The sequence below is a fragment of the Sciurus vulgaris genome (genome assembly GCF_902686455.1).
Source record: "Sciurus vulgaris genome assembly, chromosome: 1".
Lineage (NCBI taxonomy): Eukaryota > Metazoa > Chordata > Mammalia > Rodentia > Sciuridae > Sciurus > Sciurus vulgaris.
In genome coordinates, this window is record NC_136461.1 from 132,237,982 (window position 1) to 132,251,706 (window position 13,725).

The window sequence follows — 13,725 nt, forward strand, 5'->3', positions numbered from 1 at the left end:
AATGGTTTCATGAATGTATGCAATTCATCAGATTGCATATAGTAAATATTTGCAGTTCCTTATATATTTATTAAACCTTAATAAAGTTGTTAAAAGAAAAAACAAAACAAAACAAAACAAAACAAACAACAACAGGAGGCCTTGATCCAGGGTTTCTGGAGACCAATATCAAGGTAATGATGATGTTGAGTAATCTTACATGTTTATCATGTTCTGAGGCCCCACTTCCCTGGGTCACTTATCCCTCTCAGTGCTTGACTGCTGGCCTTAATGGGGATTTATACAGTTATTGAGAGAAAAAGTGAAAAGTAGAGAGAATGTATGCCAATTGATAATTATCTTTCTATAAAAGATAACTGGCCTTTGAACCCTAGGAAATCCGAAGTTTTATTTTCTGAAGGCCCAGATTTTAAGGAAACAGGCAGTCGACAAATGTCTGTTGTGTTGAACCCATGGGACGTGACCTTCACCTCATAATGTCCAACCAACTGCAACACACGTTTCTAGACAACCATTGAAAATATCAACCTCAAAATAAGGGAAAAACTCCTGTGTAGTTATGCTACATTATGTTTATGTACCACAAAAGATGAATTGAATAGAGAAAGAACACAACAAGTTATTTTGTTTGCCGCCTAAGTCGGGCACTGCAGTCGGAACATTTCTTTATCTAAATGAGAGGACTCCACGCACTGATACATAAACACAGTCGTGAATTCCAGACCAGTACTGTGTCTGCCGGTTCTCTGTTTGGTGTGGAAGTATGTTTACCGTTGCTACAGGTAATACCAGTGACACTGCAAACAACATCTCTGTTCCCTGTGACAAACACAAGTAGAGATCAAGTTCATTCCTCTGCAGCATCTGAGCTACAGGCCTGCAGCAAGATCAGCACTTTGCTTTGGTCCTTCCGAAATCTGGCTCTCTTGATACAATTGAGGGATTTCTACATATGTTTTAGAAATCACAGGTACAATATATGCATTTCTCCTTCTTCTTCTTCTTTTTTTTTTTTTTTAAGTAGGGAATGGTGACTAAAATGTTAAGTTTTTAAAATTAAGTTTTAGAAAGGGAAGGTATCTTTCACTTTTACTTAAATGTGGAAGATTGCTTAATGGGTAGAAAAATCTGCCAAAGATGGTAAAGAAAGGAAAGGCCTGGGCCAAATAACTTTTGGTCTTGGTTACTATAAAGAAGGTGATTGAACTATCTTTCCTATGAGGCATTTATGCAGATATTTCTGAGTTCTTCCAGCTTTGAGAGGGAGTTTGGAAAATGTTGTCAGGTACAAGACCCTGTGAACCACACTTGTGGTTTGAACTTGATCTGTAAGATTCATGAATCTTAAGATCCTTTAGATTCTAGAAAGTGATAAACAGAGGAATAATATGATCACCCTTAGGTTTTCGAAGTAACAGTGATACTTATTTATTATGGAGCCAAATAGCAGAGTGACTCACAGGGGCATGGGACCAGACGCATGCATGAAGACCAGTTAGGAGGCTGCTGGGGCAGTCTGATGCTGGAAGACTTTGAGGACATGAGAAGGGCTAGATCAAAAGATCTGAAAAGAATATGGAGAGAATGAAATGCAGTGGGATATATTTAGGAACTCAATACTCAACTGGGAGGAATTATATAGGACTTTGTGGTTTCTAACTTGGACAATATTAGTTTCTTTTGTTGAAATTGCAAATTGTATCATGTTTAATCAAGCCACAGACACATTTCCAGTCTGCAGTAACTGGAGAGGAGAAGCTTCAGCGTATCCCTGCTGGGGCACAGATGTGGAATCAGAGGGTGTGGTCTGCATATGAACTCTACTCCTCTAGGAACCTCCAAGTGCCTCATGAAGGGAGGGTGAGATGGTCAGGAGTGCTGGAGATGGTCAAGTTGAGTGTGATGGTTTGAGTGAACACATTCTCACTTATTGTTTTTTATTTCTTTTCTTTCTGGGCAAGTAGAAGTGTGTTTTTGTATTAGCTGCTCTGTTTGTGATAGTGGATTTCACACACACCTGCTAGAAGGTTGGAGCTGGAAGGAGCAGTAGTCTGCCCATCTTGTTTACAGATGTAGAGATAGGCCTAACCCTTACAGTAGTGCTGGAGGGGTGCAGGTGAGAAGTCCCCCTTGTAACTTACTTAGTGCTATGTTCTCATTCCACACTCTGGGACACATCATTGGTTTGTAAGTGTGAAGAATGTTACTGGTCTCTAGGGTGTCTGCATGGGGTCAGGGGCATCACTGCATATGATTCAGAACACCTGCTTTAAGATGTTTAATTGACCCTATGCACCTTATCTCACATCTTGTGATTCTGTTTCCAAATCTATCATTGGGAATGATACCAGTAAGTTTGGGTAAACTACCACATTCAGCATTTAGCACATTGTGAACTCTCAATTTGGAGATGTAGATCTTATTTGTTTTGGGTTTCATGGGGAGTTCCATGTGGTGTGGAAGCCTTTGGTTGGTTCTGTTGATGGTTTTGGTGGTGTTAGGTGAGGCCTGGAACTGGGGCCTCCAGGTGGGGGTGTTGCTACATGATTTCCTCTTGTCCTTTCTGCACTGGGGACAGGTGCCAAGCTTCAACCTTGGGAGGTAACTAGGATCAGAAGGCTAGACAGATTGCTGCTTACTAGGTGATGGCTGTGCAGCAAAAGTGGTTGGCAGTGGATGTGTCTTTGGATAAGTCATGTGTTCCTGGGAGACTTGGCTCCTCAGAAGAGAGTCCTGTCCCTCTGACCTCACAGATCAAAAACCTATCAACCCAAAGCTTCTACAACTATGATATCTTAATAAATGCCCAAACTCTTTGCTTCATTTGATAAATTGAATATTAACCCATTTTGTCCCATCATCCTAGATATGGAACATCTATTAAAAACTTAAAGTGAGCAACAAATATACTTCTTGTGGTAACTTTGAAATGATTATTGTGCTCACAGAATTGAAAACTTGGGACTTCATAATGGGTTAAAGATGCAATATTTTTATAAGAATTCACTACAAAAACACTTTCTTTTCTCTTTTGACCAACTAGAGTTTAAATATAATTAAAAAAAAAATGCAACCCAGATTCTGAGTAAACAAAGTTCTTATTTAAATTATTTGCCATTAACACCATAGCAATAAGTGTTTGGTTTCTGTTTCTGTTTGTTTAGTATCTTAGATTCATTTAGTAGCAACATAATATAGAAGCAAAACAAGCAGCCTTAGAAACTTGTACACACAATAAAGGACTGGACATTGCCACCACAGAGGGACTCCTTCAGGACAAGGAAATGCTGGAGAAGTTTGACAGGCAGTGTTTAACCAGCCAAGTCTTACAGAAAGTGAACTTCACAGATGGTCAGCTTATTAAAAAGTAAATTGTGGTTTTTCAGGTGATGAATTGGCAAAGTGTGTAAACTTTTCCACTGGCCTCTTTTATTCCAAGTTCTTACTTTGTGAAAGAAAAAATTTAGTAAATATCAAACAGATGAAGCAACAATAGCATCAATAACAAATATCTAGATTGCTAGAACAATCTTTAAGTAAACTGCTTTCAATGTGTTGATGGTGAATGCTGTAATTCAATTAATTACATATCCTCATAACATGCAAACAAATACCATGGCATCTTATACACAATAACTATACTTAATGAGAATATAGCATGCAGAAGGCCCTGGGTTCAATCCTTAGCACCACCAAAAAAAAAAAAAAAAAAAAAAAAAGAGAGAGAGAGAGAGAGAGAGAGAATATGGTAAAATATAATTTTTCTCTTTTGAAAAGAAAAATATTGAAAACTATTTTAGAGTTTTATAGTATTTCAGGGATGTTAATGTCACTTATTGCACTTATTGCAACAAAATACTATAACTACCCCTTTACTTATGTAGAGAAAGAAGAAATCATGACAATATTAAGTAATACAAAATTTTGCCCTCCACCAAATTCAGTTGCTTTTCAGTAACTCAAATGATTAGGACTCAGCATTTCAAATTTCTTGTTGTGGTCATATTCATATGTGAAACAATAAATGTAGCTGTAATATTTTTCATTAAGAAAATGAAGACCAATAATGACTTTTTAGGGAACAAGTTCTTGAGTCACATCTGAAGTTACCCAACATTTCAGAGAAGGAATCCCTGAAGATGTGATATCATTCATCTACAATATATAAGCCAGTCTGTGGAATAAGTTAAAAAATGCATTTTCAGGAATAGTAGTCTATTAAAATATTACATTTAATCTACAATTAATAAGGTTTCAATATTAATTGATCAAAAAAGCATTTTCATAGTAGTTGCTGGACAGACAGCATCTTCTACAAAAGAGACCAGAGCCAAGCAGTTTTTCAAAGGCCACTGAAACTCTCTAATAAATTTTTGCATGAAGGATGTGGAGCCAGATAAAAGCCTTCTGGTTCCCAAGACTTTGCCCCAATGGGGAATGCAGCTGCAGGTGGATCAGGCAGGCTGTATGGAGTCACCCTTTACCAAGGCCCCTGCTGTGCCCAAGTCCTACAACACTCAAGGTGCCCCAGCAGTGTTACAGCCTCTTTTCCTTAAGCTTATCTGCCCCTTAAGCCTACATCAACTCTACAGAAAGACAAAAACATCATTTTCCTTCAGGGCCTAGAGCAGAAGAGTCAGTCCTGTTAGTTTCACACATGGCTTCTATTCTGTAGGATATTTCACTAGTCATAGGGTTTTCTTTGGTGCAAAATACATTGTCCACAGGACTTAGGCTCTGGTCATGTGAAGTTCAACTCATTCAATTAGACCTAAGCTCCTTAATAGTCGAACTCTAGAAAATAATTTTTAAAGTTCTAGATCAAGAGGGTGTTAAAAAAGTGAGTTGACAAGTGAGGGGGTAGTGAAACTATTTTTGGAAGAAGCAAAGAAATGAAATTCTTAAAAAATAAAAGAATCGGTGCCCCATTGGCTAGATCAGGAAAGATAACAGGAAACAAATCAATGTCCAGGATGCATTAGGACAGGTGTCAGGTATTTATTTCAGTTGCTTGTTGTGGGCTCCTTGCTAGTTGCTTTGTGACTTCCTTAGGAGACTGGGAGTAGGCCAGTGAATAGGGGATGGGAACTAGTGGGTGAGTCTTGTCCCCTGAGTCATATGAGAAATGCCTCCAGGACACTTGGCTTGGGGACTGGCTTCTCAAAGAGATGGGCCTTAGGAAGCAAGGTCCTGGCAGTGCAGGAGAGATGCCTATGAGTCAGTTTCATCTCTTAGGCACATTATTTCTCTTGGTCTGTATTTCATAGACATGACACAGATAAAACACCTTTCTTGCGGGCATGGTGGTGCATACCTGCAATACTATCTACTCAGGAGGCTGAGGCAGGAGGATCACAAGTTTGAGACCAACCTGGGAAATTTATCAAGACCTTGTCTCGAAGTAAAAAGTTAAAAATAAAATGGGCTGGGGATGTAGCTTAGTGGTAGGGCACTTGCCTAGCATGTGTGAGGCCCTGCCTTCAACCTCCAGTACTATTTCCTTATAGAATTCTTTATCATTTAAGAGGTCAGCATATTATTTAAGAGTTCAAATGTCTTACAGGTCTCAGAATTTCATAAGAGCACTGGGAATGATTTAAACTTATTCTTGGAAAAGTTACTTCAAGTTAAATTGATGGGATGGACTTGGTGGCCCTAGAACACATCTTTGAGGTTGGAAAGAGCCAGAGGAGTTTGCAAGGTTATAGACTTTGAAAACCTGTGGGGGCACATCTGGATGTGGGGGAACCTCGGTTTCTCAGGAGGAAGGTGTCAGTGGGGTGGTGTATAAACCAGGCAGAGACCTGTGGGATGCATGCTATTAGCTGTCTCTTAGAAAGAAGAGTGTTTACCGGGATTCAGTGCGTGAGGTTCAGGAACACTGCAGGCTATAAAATAAGGGCCATCACAGAGCTGACTGTAAGCAACTTAAATCTTGCTGCCTCAAAGCCTTATATACTAGCCCATTAGCTAGTAGGGATCCACCTAGATATCAGAGTTGCCTCAGTCTTCCACATAGAGGTGTGATGAAAAGGAATTCACAGAGCCCATCAACAGCAGACTGAGTTGGACAGAAATAGCCTTTCACTGTTACTCTTTGGATCTGGGCTTGGAGGCTGTGGATTCTGGACAAGACTAATTGCTCTGGGCCATTCAGGGTCTTGTTAGACCTTCTGTATGAGTTCCTGGGGCTGCTACAACAAAGTTGCATGATATCAACAGAAGTTTATTGTCCAACAGTCTGGATGCTGGAAGGGGAGATGAATGTGTTGACAGGGCTGCTCCTTCTGAGGCTGTGAGGTTTAATAATAAATTATCTGTATTCCCCAAGCTTCTGGTGCTTTTCTGTAGCACTCCTTGGATTGTAGAAGCATCACTCTGATTTCTGCCTTCATCTTCACATGGTATTCTCTCTCTCTCTTTTTTTTTTTTTTTTTTTTTTTTTTTTTGGTACCGGGGATTGAACTCAGGGACACTTGAACACTGAGCCACATCCCTAGCCATTTTCTGTATTTTATTTAGAGACAGGGTCTCTCTGAGTTGCTTAGGGTTTCGCTAAGTTGCTGAGGCTGACTTTGAACTCTCAATCCTCCTGCTTCAGCCTCCCGAGCCACTGGGATTACATATGTGCACCACCATGCCCAGCAGTGTTCTCCTTATGTATGGTCTGCGTCCAAATTTCCCCTTATGAGGATACAGTCATATTGGACTAGGGGCCCACACCACTCCAATGTGACCTTGTCTTAGCTAATGCATCTACAATATTTCCAAATAAGATGCGTTGTGAGGAACTAGGGTTAGGGTCTCAACATATGAAATTGGCTCTAGGGATAAGAGCTAGGGTGCAGCCATGGCAGTTTCACCTGTAACACTTCCTTTTCTTGACAATAATCTTCAATTCCTCTCGACCCATCCTTACTGGTGTTCCTCTGATTGCGAGATGAGAAAATTTGAAGGCCTGTTTCAGAAGGCTGTGAGCTTATCCCAAATTATTTTAGGGGTAGGTCAGGATGCTGAAGTTTAATAATAAATTATCTGTGTAGACATCCTCCAAATCAAAGGAAGGCGCTCATTTTCTGAAGACTCTCACAAGGCAAAGCCCCCTCCCCCATTTCCTTCTCTCTAGGGGAAGAGGTGACAGGCAGGTCAAGGGCTTTCAATTACAGGATGTCCACCTGGTGGCTGCCTGGCACCAGCTGTTGCTCTTAGGACTCTATCAGTTGGGTTAGTTATTCTTCTCCAGTGTGAATGGTGGTTTTGTAACCTGAGGATGGCCCAGGAGGGCTGCAGTGGGCAGTTCTCAGCTGAGCTCAGAGCCAATTCTTATTAACTAATTAATTAGTTAATCAATCTTTTGTAGTGCTGATGATCAAACCCAGGGTCTCTTGCATGGTAGGCAAATGCTTTATCACTGACGTACATCCCCAGCCTATTTTATTTATTTTTAATTGTTCAGAACCATTTCTACCTCCCCAGTCCTGGGCTTTCACCCTGCTCATTTCAAAGTGAAAGGAAACAGATTTAATGCTGACAGGTTTTTACAAAGGGCTCAAACCAGCAATTATTGCAAAACACACAAACGAAACAACCAGAGGACCAGGTAAAGAGTACTGAAATAGCAATAACTAAAGGGTAAGATGATTCCCAGGACCTAAGGTGCATTGTGGGGAGCAAGCTGAAGTAATTGGTGGGGTGAACGGCTCAGGACTCTCCCTGTGGGTCCCTGATGGAAGCCCCAGAGAGGAGAGCTGGCCACACTACTCACAAATACTGGCTGACTTCTCTACAATTCATTTGAATTTTTCAGTCCTTGTACCTAAAATATATTTGATTTTTGCTTTTCTTAACAAAACTTTTAAAGCTCTTTAGTCTGGGCAACTATTTTGTCTGCCTGTCTGTCTGTCTCTCTTTTTTGGTGGTAGTGGGCATTGAACCTGGAGTGTCCTACCACTGAGCTATATCCCCAGCCTTTTTATTTTTATTTTGAGACTGGGTCTCACTAAGTTGCTCAGGCTGACTTTGAACTTGTGATTCAACTGCCTCAGCTTCTCCAGTCTCTGGAATCACAGGTGTGCACCACCATGCCCAGCTTATGTTGTCTCTTTTGTCCAAAAGACTATTCAGGCAGACAGAAGGATGCCTACATCTGGTAGAATTCCAGGGGATTTTCACTGTATTCTGGCGAAAGGGCCAGTTAATGTGGGCATTTATATGTGGAAATTTCTTTTACAGTCTCAGATTTAACTACCTTTCCTCCCTATTCAGGAATCTTTCTGAAAATAACACATAACACTACTGCTTCCAGGTTACTGGTTCTAACAGTGATGTGGTCACAGGACACAGGTCACAGGCATCTGCTGCAGCAAAGACTGGGACAGTGCCTGTTTTAAAACAAAGTTAGAACTTTTTATTACAAAGAGAGAGGAGTACATTTTGAGAGAGAGGTAGCAATCCTTTCTATGCTGCTCAAAATATATTTTGTTCAGTTGAATTTGATCAGTTGGCCAGAACTGGTGTTGGCTATTTTGTTGATTGATCTTCCTCCGTGAAAAATTAGGTAGGAGGTTTCTATACCTCTTGGTGTGATAAGCATGGGACTGGAGAAAAAGAATGCTGATTATGAGTACATTTTTTGGACTGACCCCAAGTTACTCTTGGCTTCTTTTTATCGTTTTTGTTTTTTTCCTGCACTGGGAATTGAACCAAGGCCTGCCATCCCCAGTTCTTTTGTTTATTATTTTGAGACAGGGTTTTCTAAGTTCCTGAGGATCTCTCTAAGTTTCTGAGGCCAGCCTCAAACATGATCCTCTTACCTCAGCCTCCCCAGTGGCTGGGATTATAGGCATATACTCCCACACCCCATAAGTTCTTTTATCCTTAAGGAGGTCGGGTGTGAATGTGAGCGGTGTGAGACCAGTGCCATCAAGTTCCATGAGATAAAAATCAAGTGCTCTCATGATGAGTGAGAAAAATCTGAGGATCTCTTCAGTTTCCTTCTTATCACCTATACATGGGATGACATCTGGGGAAGACTCTGGTTTCCTTATGAATTTTTGAAATTGTTGACATTATAAGTGGTTCTACCATTTGGTTTCTGTATAACCATATAAGTTATTTAACCTTGTTAAGCTTCAGTTTCCTCATTTAAAAAAATGTGAATAGTAAAGGTCCCTATTTTCCTGGGTTGTTGTGAGGATTACATAAAGAGCTTCACTTAGTGCCCGGAATCTACTAAACACTCAATAAATATTAGTCACTAGAATCAGTAATGCAAAAACGAAGAGAACAAGAACACCGAAAATCATGCTCCCAGACAGGAGCAAGTCCTGACTGGATGATTAATTATTGAAAGAATGTTATCAATCAGAAGTTGGGAGGTGGGAGGGCCGGTCAGGATAGGGCTTGGGAAAGGATACAACATGAAGGCCAAAGCTTTCCATTTCCATTTGTCCATTTCCTTTCCGTCAAGCCCAAAGAGGCCTTCTTAATGAACTGATTTGGATTGTTGGGATCCCAGTGGCCATGCTCTCTTAATTGTGGATAGTTACACTCTTCGTATTTGATTTTGATTTTTTGTTCACTACATAAATTGTGATTATAATTTGTCTTGCTTTATTGGTCTGTGCACAGGACAGAATGCATGTGCCACATTGATTTGAGAATTCTGCTGCAATTCCCTCTGTAAGATGAAGGAATTGGCATTCTAATGTTATACATCATTTCCTGTGAGGTTGGTTAAGGTGATTCTGCCAGCAAAATGAGAAAATGTTTGTTGTCTTTGCTGACCATGTGCTTTATGTGAAACTTCTTTTGGAACTTTTTCACAAAAGCTTTCACACCAAGTGATTATTGCAGAATGCTGTTGCTAGATTTACTGAGAGCTTTCTTGTTGTCAGGCACTGTCCTAAGTATGGGGATGAATAAGAGGGACACTATCCCCATCTTGTGGAGGTTATAGTCTAGTAGGTCAGAGAGCTGGTAAACAAAATCATCACAAACAATGAATTGCATCATGTCAAAGTAGAGTAGGAAGGTTGAACTGAGTAGGAAGACAGGGAGGTGGATGTCATAGGCAGGAGGGGGGTTGGTATAAGAAAGTTCCCTTCTCAGTCTTCAGAGATCCTCAGCATGAGTGAGAGTGAGAACAGAGACAGCATCTGCCTCAGTTGGACTGTGGGTGCTTCTCTCTGTCCTTCTTGTCATGGGTAGTGGGGAGGGGAAGGTACATCTTGAATCTCTTCTTGTCTACTCCGCATGTTCTATAGAACTTCCTGAGACTTGTGCACCCACTGAAGACTGGTGCTACCACACAAGGACCTGAATATCTTTATTCCCGGATTGCCAGGAGGTAGTGGGAGGAAAGACAGCACGGCAACATGAATCTTGGCAGTATGTCGTCATTTTTCAAATTTGAGTATTTAGTGTTCTGAGAATCTTTCCTTTTGTGTAGTTGGGAGCGTGTAGTTTGGAGCACTTATCCAACTTTTCTGTTTTCAAAAAAATAAGCCAACATCTGGAACATACTCTCTCACAGGAGCCTAACAACCAAAAGGTGTTGGAAAGAAAAACTGTCTGTGTGGGTCTAGATTAAATCATGTGTGTTTATTCATAATTCGTGTTTCCAGTCTGCTAGACTCCTTTCTTACGTACAACATGGAAAGAATGCCATCAGGTCCAACCAAAGTCTAAATACGCCTTTGAAGTTTGGAAGTGAGTCATCATGTGAGTCTGGAAGTGTGGGATTCCTTTGAAATATTGTGTTACTGCTGCTGTTGTAAACAGTGCCTCCTCAGCATGAACTGACCTGCACAGGGCTCATCTCAGTAGGAACTGGTAGCTGTCACCTCATGCTGGACAATAGATATACCTGCTCCTTCTGTTCCAGCCTTACATTCTCTTGTTTCTGCCCATCAAGACTGTCCCTTCCCTTAGAGGACAGACTGTGAGAGCTCTGTGCTGGTCTTGCCTGGAGCATGCACATCATGCCCTTCCCTCCTCGCTGTTGGGATGCTAGTTCTTTCCCTCCACTCCAGGTTTTCTTACCTTCATCTGCATAAATCTCATGTGTTAGTCAGCTTTTTGTCTCTGTGACCAAGATACATGATAAGAACAATTCAAGGAGGAAAGGGTTATTTCGGTTCATGGTTTCAGAGTTTGAGACCATGGTTGGCTGATTCCATTGACTCCACTGTTCTGTTGTGTACTTACACATGAGGCAGAACATCATGTTGGGAAGGGGTGGCAGGGGAAAGTTGTTCTGCTCATGGCATCAGGGAAGCAGGGAGAGAATGAGAGAGGAGCTAGGAACAGAGATAGTCCCACAGGTACCCATGCCCTTGGGGACTCCAGTCTTACACTACCTGCCTACAGTTACCACCATTAGTCCAACCAGCTATCAATAGGTAATTCCAGCAAATGGATTAATCCACTGATGAGGTCATAGCCTTTATCACTGCCTAATAGTCCAAACTGAACCTTGTTGCATTGGGGATCATGCTTCCAACACATGAGATTTTGGGGGGACTTGTGAGAACCAAACCATAACACTTTGTTTGCTTAGGGAAGCCTGTCTGTCACACAGACCATTCTGATGTTCCCAGAGCCACCTGTGTTTCCTTAGCATGTGTCTCACTTATAGCCCCTTGCTGGAAACTAATCTTCCCTGGGAAACCAGATTTCCTCCTCAGTGGGGATTAGATCTTCCTGTTTGTGGCTTCTCAGTGCCTGATGCATAATAGGGGCTTGGTAAATATTTGTTCCTTGACTGAGAGGTATGGCCTCTCCCATCCCATGACCAGTCATGTTTCCTAGGGCCCTAGGACTCAGCGCCCCTGTGTTGTTCACGTCTGCCTGGAACCACAGTCATTGGAGTGAAAGGGTTACTCTAATTTCAACTCCTCCTTTACAGATGGGGAAATGGTATTAGTTTGCAAGGGCTGCTGAACAAATACAGACTGCATATCCCTAATCTGAAAATTCCAAATTCAAAATGCTCCAAAAAAATCTAAAACTTTTTGAGCACCAACATGATCCACAAAGGGAAAATTCTTCACCATGAAACTTCATTTTATGCACAAAATAAGTAGTCATACTGTATTAAATTACCTTCAGTCTGTGTGTAGAAGGTGTATATGAAATGTAAAGTGGATTTTATGTTTAAATTTGTGTCCTATCCTCAAGATATCTCATTGTGTATGTACAAATATTCCCAAATTAAAAAAAAAAATCCAAAGTCTGAAACATTTCTAGTTTCAAGTATTTCAGACAAGGAATCCTAAGTCTATCACAAACCAAACTGGGTGATCTAGACAATAAAACATTGTCTGAATGTTTTAGAGGCTAGAAGTCAACATCAAGATGTTGGCAGAATGAGTTCCTTCTGACAGCTAGGCAGGAGAATATGGGCCTTAGCTTCTGGTGGCTTGTTGGCAATCTTTAGAGTCACTGGCTTGTGTCAGCAAAACGTCAATCTTCACGTGGCATTTGTCCTGTGTGGTGCCTGTGTACAATTTTTTTTTTTTTTTTTGGTGGTACTGGTTATTGAACTCAGGTGTGCTTAACCACTGAGTCATACCCCCAGCCCTTTTTATTTTTTATTTAGAGACAGGGTCTTGCTAAGTTGCTCAGGACCTTCCTAAGATGCTGAGGCTGGTTTTGAACTTGCAATCCTCCTGCCTTAGCCTCCTGAGACACTGGGATTACAGGTATGTGCCACCACACCTGGCCAATTTTTTTCCTGTCTTATAAGGGCACTAGTCATTGGATTAGGGTATTAAATGATCCTAATGACTTCATTTTAACTTAATCTTCAAAGACCCTTTTCCCTGAAAAGTTTATATTCATAGGTATTGAGGTTTAGGACTTCAACATATTTTGGGGGACCCAATTCAGCCCATAACAACAGCTAAATTCATAATATTTAATTCATCCTCACTGTTGAAAGATGGTCCAACAAACTCACCATTTATAGAACTTGGAGGTTGTGTTATTTTCCCAGGGATTTCCCAGACTTTATTTGTTGCCCTTTGTGAGTAAGTTAAGAATTGGAAGACAGAGAATGCCTGGTTACAAATTAATAGTTGGTCAACAAGCCCAGAGTTGGAGCTTGTTGGCTAAGTTTGGAAAATTGTCTTTATGCTTTTGACTGACATTAGACCCACTTGACTGCCTAGCCACGAAGAAGCCCAGTTTCAGGGGTCCATTTATTCTTATGGATCAATAAACAATTAGAAAGTGACCTTGTCAACAATTTAAATTTATCCAACCTTTGAAATTAGAAATATTCAGGTTTTGCCAAGTATTTGCTGTGTGGCTGTAGGCAAGTCACTTAATTGTGTGGATCTCAATGTGTTACCTGTAAAATTCTGGCACGGGATCAGGTAACCACTGGTTAGAAGGTGAAAGAAAGCTTCTCTGGGTTATGTTGTTCTTTTAGTGTTGAAGGCAGAAAAGTCGTTTATAAAATTGGTCTCTACAAGTATAAAAAGAGGTTAATCGTTGGAGAGCTTTTCTTCTTTATTATCTCCAGTAGATGTGAGTAGGTTCTAGCCTTGCCTGGAAAGATGATTCCTGCCTTGGTCTACTTCTGTGTACTGAACATCTACCCAACATCTGCCCTTTGCAAGAGGTTGACTAGCACATAGGTTGTTCCCAGTTCACCCCAGTGTCACCCCTATGCAGCCTTCCAGTGACATGATTTGCATGGGTCAAATGTGTTGTTTTCAT

At 40.9% G+C, this 13,725-nt stretch overlaps 1 protein-coding gene across 14 annotated transcripts in view; it reads left to right on the forward strand.

Annotated features, from left to right (window-relative positions):
* Positions 1–841: 841 nt before the first annotated feature.
* The window catches only part of RP1 (RP1 axonemal microtubule associated), a 322,403-nt gene continuing 309,519 nt past the window's right edge, over positions 842–13,725 (forward strand). For all 14 annotated transcript variants that reach the window (XR_013763185.1, XR_013763186.1, XR_013763187.1 and 11 more), the window contains exon 1: positions 842–970. The gene's annotated coding sequence lies outside the window, so the exon portion shown is untranslated. The remainder of the gene's footprint in view (positions 971–13,725) is intronic.